The sequence below is a fragment of the Archocentrus centrarchus genome, unplaced genomic scaffold (genome assembly GCF_007364275.1).
Source record: "Archocentrus centrarchus isolate MPI-CPG fArcCen1 unplaced genomic scaffold, fArcCen1 scaffold_158_ctg1, whole genome shotgun sequence".
NCBI classification, from domain to species: Eukaryota; Metazoa; Chordata; class Actinopteri; order Cichliformes; family Cichlidae; genus Archocentrus; species Archocentrus centrarchus.
This window is the reverse complement of record NW_022060203.1, coordinates 25,745-35,896: the sequence shown is the minus strand read 5'-3', so window position 1 is coordinate 35,896 and position 10,152 is coordinate 25,745. Positions and strand designations below refer to the sequence as shown.

Sequence of the window (10,152 nt, the reverse complement as noted above, 5' to 3'; positions counted from 1 at the left end):
CCTCCAGACATTGTGGAGGTTGCTGGGAGCAAAAATTTTGAGTTTTGTTGATTCAACTTGTCAGACTGTCTTCATCATGATAAACCTCTTGATATGAATTTCAGTCACACTATATGTAATTGTTATGAAGTATATTGTGACCAATGTGAATGAGGCAAAGTACAAAATGCATCTAAGGTATTTGGTGATATTAGAGAAGTGTGTGTCTGTCTGTGTGTCTTTGTGAACAGCAATTAAACATAATTTGGGAAGAAGAGGTTATCAGAAGGCGAGGGTACTTTTGCACACAGCATTGATTTTCTTTAATGGAGTGACTGAAATGCAGGAACTATCCAGCTGGAGTGGCCTGAGCCAGTCAGATGGCTGCAGCCACAGCTCTGTCATGGTGCAGGACAGTGCAGAAAACTAACCAGCTTCCTCTTAACCAGCTTCTTCTTCTAAAACAAGGCTTAAACCCATGCAGAAGACACACAGACACAAGACACTATGGCAACACACTGCCCCTTCCTTCAGTGTTGTTCTAATGAGGATAGTTGGTAACAAATGCATCTGTTTTCCACACAGCTTAGACATTAGCAAACTGGCATTACAGTATTAGTTTAGAATGACAGCAAAGATTTTCTTTAAAATTGTGGCATTTAATAAAACAAGTTAGATTCACAATGTACATATAGAGTCATTTATTACAGAAAGTTTACATGCAATTAGCTGATGGTTATGTGGATTCTGTTGCGTAACCACTGCTGCCTCAGTACACATACAGTGTCTCGTCTTTGGGTTTAAACTATGCTTTTCTAGTTGTGTACATGTAAACAAACTAAAAATATATTTCTGATCCCAAAACGTTGCTTTTGTGGTTCGGACAAGGATGTTACAAATTTGTCCTTTTTTTTATATGCCAGTTACCGTTGGTTTTCATTTAGGTGTTAACTTTTTTCAAGCTGTTTTCTCTTCAAAAATTGTCTATAAAAATGGTAAAAATGTTCATTTAAAAGAAAAAATAACTATAACTAGTTAATAACATAATAGCTATTTTGGGTCAAAAATCATTCTAAAACACACAAAAGCAAAGTTTGACAGCAATAATATTTTTTTATTGTTTTGCAATAAAAAAGAGTTAGAAAATAACACAAAAATCGTGTTACATCCACTTATAGTTATCAGTACACGCAGTGCTACAAAGGAAAAAGAAAATGTTACAAATTCTTTGTTTTCAAAACTTGCAGTTTCTGTATATTAAAAATACCTCTGACTTGATTTACACATCTCAGTGAAACTAGAAAACAGCTTGTTGTTCAGTTTGATCGTGAACAGATAACTTGTGACTTTTGTACAAACAGATTTCACATGTCCAGCTTCTGTGAGGGCGACTGAAAATAATGGCAGCTGTAAATTAAAGCTCAAAGTCATAAACTGACGTTCGGGAGAGTCTCGATCCTTTCCAGCTGCTTCTGGTTCAAACTGACATCCTCTCGCTCGGTGTAGGCCATTTATAAAAGACACAAACAGAATTAAAGTAGAAACAAAAACTCTGAAAATGTTGGTGTTGTGAAAACTGTAAGAATTTATTGTCATTATAGGTCAAGACATCCAATGAAACTGCGTTCCAGAACACTCATCCAAGAAATACAAACAAAACAAACAGAGGAGACAGGTGTCTGAGGTCATGCAGCCGTTATAAAACAGAAAGAGATACAGTAGGATAGGTAGGTTCAAAAAAATCATCTCGTACTGTGTTCATTATGAACACCTTACGAGGTTCCAAAAAAACACCTCAGCAAAGCAAATAGCACATTTAAAAACCTGGAGAGCACTGGGGTGGGGAGGGGAGGGGCTGCCAGCAGAGACGAGTAAGCCAGGATACTGTGATGACAAGCCAGCTTCCTCAACAAGCAGTTCATGATAAAGTTCATGATAAGATGGAATAGTCAGCCTTGGTCGCCAGGATACCAGTTTATACAGGTCACAACACGGGGCGGGGGAGTAGAGCATCTGTTTACGTAACATTTCCAGGAGATGATTTAGATACACAGACATCCAAGACTGTCTGGGAGCCAAATTCCAAATACTACAGTTGTTTTGGTCCAGGCTGTCATAACTGATTGCTGACAGACCTTACAGTTTTCTGGTTACCTCTCAGGTGAAAAATCCAATCATCTGAATATTTGGTTCTACTCTGCCACGCAGAAACAGTAACTCAAAGACTCCTCCAGATCTAATCCATTTCGATTCAGCTCTACTGAGTCTAATTAAGTTTGTACTGTTTCTGCAGCCCTCATAGGCAGCCTTGCTAGGGCCCAAACAGCTGCCCAGAAACCAGGTATCCCCAAGTCCAATTCGGGAAAAATCCTGGTCTCAATATATATGCCACATCCACACATTGCAGCCAGGAACGTTATCTTCCATCCCCATGGGAATCCATAACGTAGCCAGCCGGGTATGTAGTCGGACCAGAGGAAAGAAGGTTCCCCTTCTCCCAATCTCCTCGTGATGAGAATTTGATCATCAATAGTGTTGAGAGACCAGCTGACCAGATCCATAATTTAATTTCCAGTTTGGGGATGTGTGAAGAGACGCTCTAGTGAAGCACCAAAAGCAGGGAGTAGATAGGGAAGGTTGGGGAGAAGAGAAAAATAGAATAGAATAGAATAGAATAGAATGCCTTTATTGTCATTATACAGGAGGTACAATGAGATTGGAGGACCACTCCTGTTCAGTGCCATGTAACAGAAAATCAAACTCTCTAAAATAAAAATATTATGAAAATATTATTATCTAGTATGATCAACTGACTGTCACGACTGTCTCCTCTGAGAGCAGGAAAAAATTCAGAATGCAATTATCTGCACATCTCATTAATCCACATTTTATTTACTATAGACCATAGAAAGCATATGAGATGTTTAAATTGAAATGTTATTATTTCATGAAAAATATTACCTCATCTAAAAAAAGTGTTGATGGTGCAACAAAAGGTTGGAAAAGTAAGACAGCCGGAGGAACGTTTTGCAACAAATTAGCTTAACTGGGAACAGCTCAGTAACAGAACTGGTATAAAAAGATGTTAGAGAGGCCGAAACTCTCAATGCACAACATCATGAAAACACTCTGAGAATCCAGAGAAATCTGTGTGTGCGAGGAACAAGGCCAATGGCTGCTTGCACATGTGCAAAGGCACCATCAATGCTGAAACTTGGTTTATTTATATTAAAAATATTGTCAGTTGTTTGGCGCACTTACTCACTGTAAAGGCAGCTATGAATAAGAAATACCATCTGCATGGTGCTGTGGTTATTTGCATTTTATTTCCTATTGACAAACAGAGAAGTGTTAAAGTTTCTTAGAATTTGTGCACTGGTGACGTTGGTGTTGAGGTGGTGCTACTGAAACGTATAAAAACTGAAGCACAGAGAGCTCAGTGTTATTTGTTCCACTGTGACAGAAGTGAACTGTAACCTGAGCTGCAGTAGACGTGATCTCTGCTCATTTCTCGTCTTCACTCCTCATTGGGTAAGAACTTGTTTCCTTGCACAGCTCACACAGTGCCACCTTTCATTGAGTTCTCTTTAGATAAATATTCAGTCAGATGAGGTTCATTCACCTGGCCACTGCATGAACTCATTGCAACAAATCTGATGTTTCAGAGAATTTCCTTCAGTGAGGATCTTCACCGACTGCTGCCTCAAACAGTCGACTCCTACAAACATCGTGGGTGCTCAAGCCAACAAACCACTCTGTAGCTAAGTGAAAATCAGGCAAAAGGTGAGACATCTCTGCTAGTTGTTGTTTGCTATCATGCGATTTGCAGCATTAAATGTGTATAGTAATTGTGTAGACATGGTTTAAAGGATAAAATGTTTCTGAAACAAAAATAATTAATAAAAAAACATATGTTCATTCTGTTTTTTTAATTTCTTTGCCACAGAAATACAATGAAAGCTTCCATTTTCCTGTTGGTGGCGCTCTCTGGAGCTGTGCTCTGCATGACTAACAGCCGTGTAGAGAAATTCAAAAATCAGCATATCATCAGCAGCGTCCCACAAGGAGGGTGTGATGATCTGATTAAAGAAAGGGACATCAGAGATTATGATAACAACTGTAAGTCAAAGAATACCTTCATCATTGGTAACTATCAGCAAGTTAGAACAATCTGTAATCCAGATAATTATGTTCACCTTGACAATCTGTATAGAAGTCCCACAAGTATGGACATTCTGCATTGTGAACTGAGCGGTGGAACAAATGATAATCCTTGTAGTTACCAAAACAAGAGGATGAAAAGGCAAATTACAATTGCATGTAATAAAATCGATAATTTTCTTCAGCCTGTACACTTTGAATGTTGTTGAGCTGTTGTGTACATGCTGTGATCTTTAAACATCACTTCATGATGTTGCTGTGGAGATGCTTTTAAAGACTTTAAATTTGCTTAAAGTAATAAAAAATAAGGAACTGGTTTCCAGTGAATGTGGAAAAATACCACAATCACAAGAGTTATGGCAGCATCCTTTAGACTTTCTTGTCTCACTTGCTTACAAATGGCAGAAAAACATGTTGCTGCTGGTAACTTTGTCAGTCTGGACTGAGCAGGCGAATGTTTCCTCTGCTCATTTGTTCTCCTGGTCATCACAGGTCAGTGATGCGTCCAGAACCAAAAAAAAAAAAGAGAAGAAAAAAAAAATGCATAAATGAACACTGTTGTCCTTTAACACACTCCCACACAATGTAACCCTCCAGTTCAGTTATGCTTATAGCTGCTGTGCATTTGGCTAATTTCTTCTATGTTTTGAGTGTTTATGTGTTTTATGTTTGTAAAATGTATCAAGTCAGTCTGAGGTCGTTCGTTAGCATCAAACTTACCGAGAGAAGAAAACCAGAAAGTACCGTTAACACAAACGTTAGTGAGTACAGTATATGTGGATGTAGGCTTCTTCCATTAAATTGATCCATTAACATGATAATGTGGGTTTCTTTCTGTATTTGTTTATGGAAAAGGATGTATTTTCTTTTGATTCTTTTGTGTTGATACTGTTTGATTGATGGTGAACAATAGTGGATGAATTTGTGGATCTTTGCTTGTGCTTGTGTAATAAATTCTGGCAAAACTGGCCAGCAAACAGCAGCACGTTTCCTCCTGTTTTACAGAACTGTCATCTGTTTTCACGCCCACTGTTACAGATCCTGTTACACATGCAGTCTTTTATTTTCTGAAGTTACCTGATAACTAACCTGGACGTTTCACTCTACCTTAAAACAAACAAACAAACAAACAAATTTAAAAAAAGAAAAAAAAACACCTTAAACAAAAAGGAAAAAGTAGACCCTCTTTCAAATCTAAGGTTTCACATATGTGGAGATAAAAATTTAAATGATCTGTTCTTAAAGTTAGATAAATACAACCTGAGATGAACAATAACACATGAACTAAGATAAAATGCAGAAGCGTTGTCTGAAACCAAAGTACAGCCATTAGGAGGGTAAGAAGCAGCTAGCTCATTAAATGCACCTGATTAAGTGATGATCAGTGAGTGTGAGCACCTCTATAAGAGCAAAGGTTTGTGTTAACCTAATCTCACAATCAGCCACACCTCTGTCATGGTGCAGGACAGTGCAGAAAACTAAGCAGCTTCCTCTTCTGGGTTAAACTCATTAAGAAGACACATAAGACACAAGTCACTGTGGGAACACACCGCCTCTTCTTCCAGTGCACTTCTAATGAGGACAGTTGGCAACAAATGTATGTTTGCTGTTTTCTAGAGAGCAAAAGAAAATGTTGATAATTATTTGTTTTTAAATAACAGAATCATAGTGAATTTAACCCAGAGTTACAAAAACAGAGGTCTGAGAAAATCCATATTTCTGTCTTTCCTCAAAATGTCCCAAAGAAACCTGAAACCTTTATTCACGCTGCCTTAATTTTAATACGTAGGTATTGGTTGTGAAAATGTGCCTGCAGCCTATGAGATAGTTTCATTGAGGACATTCTCATCTGAATAGAGAGGATGCAGGCTGCTCTGAATGTGAGATATTCAAATTCAATGAACCAAAAACACATCAGCAGAAACTGTGTGAACACACTGTTTGTACATTAAACACAATCTGTTTACCCCCATTTTAAAAAACACTGGAAACCAGAAAACAGATTGTTGTTCACTGAACACATCTTGTGACTCGTGTTTGTATGCAAACCTCCATCCATCCATTTTCTTCCGCTTATCTGGGGCTGGGTCACGGGGGCAGCAGCCTAAGCAGAGAAGCCCAGGCCTCCTTCTCCCCAGCCACCTCCACCACCTCATCCGGGGGGACCACAAAGGCGTTCCCAGGCCAACCGAGAGATATAATCTCTCCAGCGTGTCCTGGGTTTGCCCCGGGGCCTCCTCCTGGTAGGACATGCCCGAAACAGCTCACCCTAGTCAGAAACACCTCAACCGGCTCCTTTCGATGTGGAGGAGCAGCAGCTCTACTTTGAGCCCCTCCTGAATGTCTGGGCTCCTCACCCTATGTCTAAGGGAGAGGCCAACCACCCTTCAGGGGAAGCTCATTTCTGCCGCTTGTATTCACGATCTTATTCTTTTGGTCACTACACAAAGCTCATGACCACAGGTGAGGGTAGGGACGTAAATTGACAGCTCCGCTTTCACGCTCAGCTCCCTCTTCACCACGACAGACCGGTGCAGCATCCACATCACTGCAGATGGATCCCCATCTGTCTGTTGATCTCCTGCTCCCTTCTCCAGTCACTCATGAACAGACCCTGAGATACTTAAACTCCTCCACCTAGGGCAGCAACTTGTCCCTGAGCCGGAGTGGGCACTCCACCCTTTTCCGACCATGGCCTCAGACTTAGAGGTTCTGATTCTCATGCCATTCGCTTCACACTCAACTGTGAATCGTTCCACTGCGAGCTGGAGGCCACCACCTGATGAAGCCAACAGGCCCACATCATTCACAGAAAGCAGAGATGAAATTCTGAAGCCACCAAGGCAGAAGCTTTCTGCCACTTGGCCTAGAAATTCTGTCCATAAAAATTATGAAAAGGGGCGGTGACAAAGGGAGCCCTGGTGGAGTCCAACACACACAGGAAACGAGTCTGACTTATTGCCAGCAATACAGACATTCAGAGCTGCGTGAAAATATAAATTTTTTTTTTTTTTTTTTGGTCAGACCATCCTGAATTCTCTGAATTCAGATTTCTGAAGCTTTTTGACTTCTCTGTACAAACTGCAGAGGGCACCATTGTGTATTTGTCTTCAGACATGGTACATTTATTTGTTTGTCTGCTATATGTGCTTTTAAAGTGAATCTCAATATGTGAAGGCTGTGAAAACCAAGTAAACCTTTTTGTTTATTACTAAAACGTTCACCTGTCAAACAAATGTGTAAACCAATACATCATGGAGACACACATTGTTTAAAGCTTGTCATTAGATTAGAAGCTTGTGAAACATCCAGACAACAGCCCACGTCTAACATTAACGCACAATATCACAGGAAGAGGAAACAACAAAGGTAATGATAAAGTAATGCAGAGTAATGAGCTGTTATGGTTTATATTAACAATGAGGATAAAAACAAACAGCGAGCCCCTCAGTCAGCTGTGGAGGTGCAGGATATTTATTCAGTACTTATTCTGAATATTTTTTACTGGTTGTTTATTATTATCAGTAGTAGTAATGGTAGTAGTGTTCAGTATGTCATCAAGAGTGGTTAAAATGACCTGACTGTGATGATCCCCTTTGTGGAAGTAAAACTAAACTGAATTACAGAAACAAGTTCTTAAAAAAGTTTATTAGATCAAAATTACACCTAAATACAGGAAACATGTCTCAATAACACAGTAAAATAAATAAACAATTATGTAGGGAAATGTGAACTAATAAAAAACTATTATTTCAGCAGATTTGTTCAATTGTAAAACTGTTACATGTCTGATTTCTTCTAAATTTGCTGTTAAATTTGATTTCATTATTTCATGTGATGCTGTGAGGCTGCAGGACGAGGACACAACACGCAGACTCCAGAGACTGAACGAAAACTCTTAAACAGCCTTTTTGCTGGGAACACACTGAATAACAGACACACACACACACACACACACACACACACACACACACACACACACACACACACACACACACACACACACACACACACACACACACACACACAAAGGAACAATCATAAAACAAGGAGCCCAGACAACTCAAAAGCACAAGAATATATCACACATAAAGGCAAAGAAAAGAACTAGAACATAAATCATCTCAAATCCAAAATAACAAACTCATAAAACTCAAAATCCTGGATCCAAGACCCAGGCACCATCACAGTGTAGCAGGATGTTCACAGTTTCTTTCTCAGTACTTTGAGCGCTTTCAAAGCATCACACTGTGGCCGAACTGAAGCTTTAACTATGACATGAATTCACACCATACCAGAGCACATGTCACACAGCTGTGAACTGTACATGTGTGAAGACACATTTATTTCCGCAGAGAAGAAAAAAGTGTTAAAAGCACTTTGAAAGAAAGACGTTTGTACTCAAACTGATGAAGCGATAAGAGAGAGGCCTAAGAAAAAGAGAACAATGGTCACAGAGCTCAGTGATCAGTGTAACTCCCTTTGTGTTTGTACAAAATCCTCAAGTTTTAGGCTGTTTGTAAAATAATCTCCTGAACATACTGTGAGGAAATATCTTGATGGTCTCTTTCACAAACCTATAAGCCTGTGTTTTAGAGTCAGGCAGTCAGACTATGTATAAAAATGTCTGTGATTCCTAAAGAGCAGATCTAATATTTTTGTTAAACTCCTTGAATTAAAGCAGAAAGTCTGCAGTTCAGTCACATCTTAACTGTAAGATTTAAAATCCACTGTGGTGATGTATAGAAGCTGCCCACCAAGTTACTGACCTAACATGTTTTAACTGACCCCTATCACAGTGATAGTAATGTATAAGTGACAGAGAGACTTCATTTGATCAATTTATTCAAGGATGGAAATATTTTATCTCAAATATTTTTGTAGAAAAGAAAAGAAAATGTAACTTTGAGCAAAGAATTGCTCTGACAGCATCACTCTGTAGCTGGACTGAGGGCTTATTCACAGCATGAATACGACTCTGCCAGAGTTTATGTTTATGCCACAGACAGCTCTGTATGTGAGAGGTTCACAGCTCACTCACACATCAGCACAAGTCCTCTGTTGTTTGTGGTTTCTGTATATGAAAAATACCTCTGAGTCGATTTACACATCACAGCGAACCTAGAAAACAGCTTGTTGCTCAGTTTGATCGTGAACAGATAACTTGTGACTTTTGTACAAACAGACTTCACATGTCCAGCTTCTGTGAGGAGGACTGAAAATGATGGCAGCTGTAAATTAAAGCTCAAAGTCATAAAATGACGTTCAGGAGAGTCTCGATCCTTTCCAGCTGCTTCTGGTTCAAACTGACATCCTCTCGCTCGGTGTAGGCCATTTATAAAAGACACAAACAGAATTAAAGTACAAAAAAATGTTGGTGCTGTGAAAAATTTGCATAAATACAAAATGCAATTATCTGCAAAACTCATAAATCCACATTTTATTTACTATTGAACACAGAAAACATATGAAATGTTTAAATTGAGACATGTTATCGTCTCATGAAAAATATTACCTCATCTAAGAAAAAGTGTTGATGGTGCAACAAAAGGTTGGAAAAGTAAGAAACAGCTGGAGGAAGGTTTTGCAACAAATCAACTTAACTGGGAACGGCTCAGTAACAGAACTGGTATAAAAAGATGTTAGAGAGGCCGAAACTCTCAATGCACAACATCATGAAAACACTCTGAGAATCCAGAGAAATCTGTGTGTGCGAGGAACAAGGCCAATGGCTGCTTGCACATGTGCAAAGGCACCATCAATGCTGAAACTTGGTTTATTTATATTAAAAAATATTGTCAGTTGTTTGGCGCACTTACTCACTGTAAAGGCAGCTATGAATAAGAAATACCATCTGCATGGTGCTGTGGTTATTTGCATTTTATTTCCTATTGACAAACAGAGAAGTGTTAAAGTTTCTTAGAATTTGTGCACTGGTGACGTTGGTGTTGAGGTGGTGCTACTGAAACGTATAAAAACTGAAGCACAGAGAGCTCAGTGTTATTTGTTCCA

The 10,152-nt window shown here is 39.1% G+C and overlaps 1 long non-coding RNA gene across 1 annotated transcript; it reads left to right on the top strand.

Annotated features, from left to right (window-relative positions):
• Positions 1–3,433: 3,433 nt before the first annotated feature.
• Positions 3,434–4,426, top strand: LOC115775492 (uncharacterized). The gene is made up of 3 exons (XR_004019332.1): positions 3,434–3,510; positions 3,645–3,762; positions 3,926–4,426. It is a non-coding gene; the product is annotated as an uncharacterized LOC115775492 (long non-coding RNA).
• Positions 4,427–10,152: the final 5,726 nt, after the last annotated feature.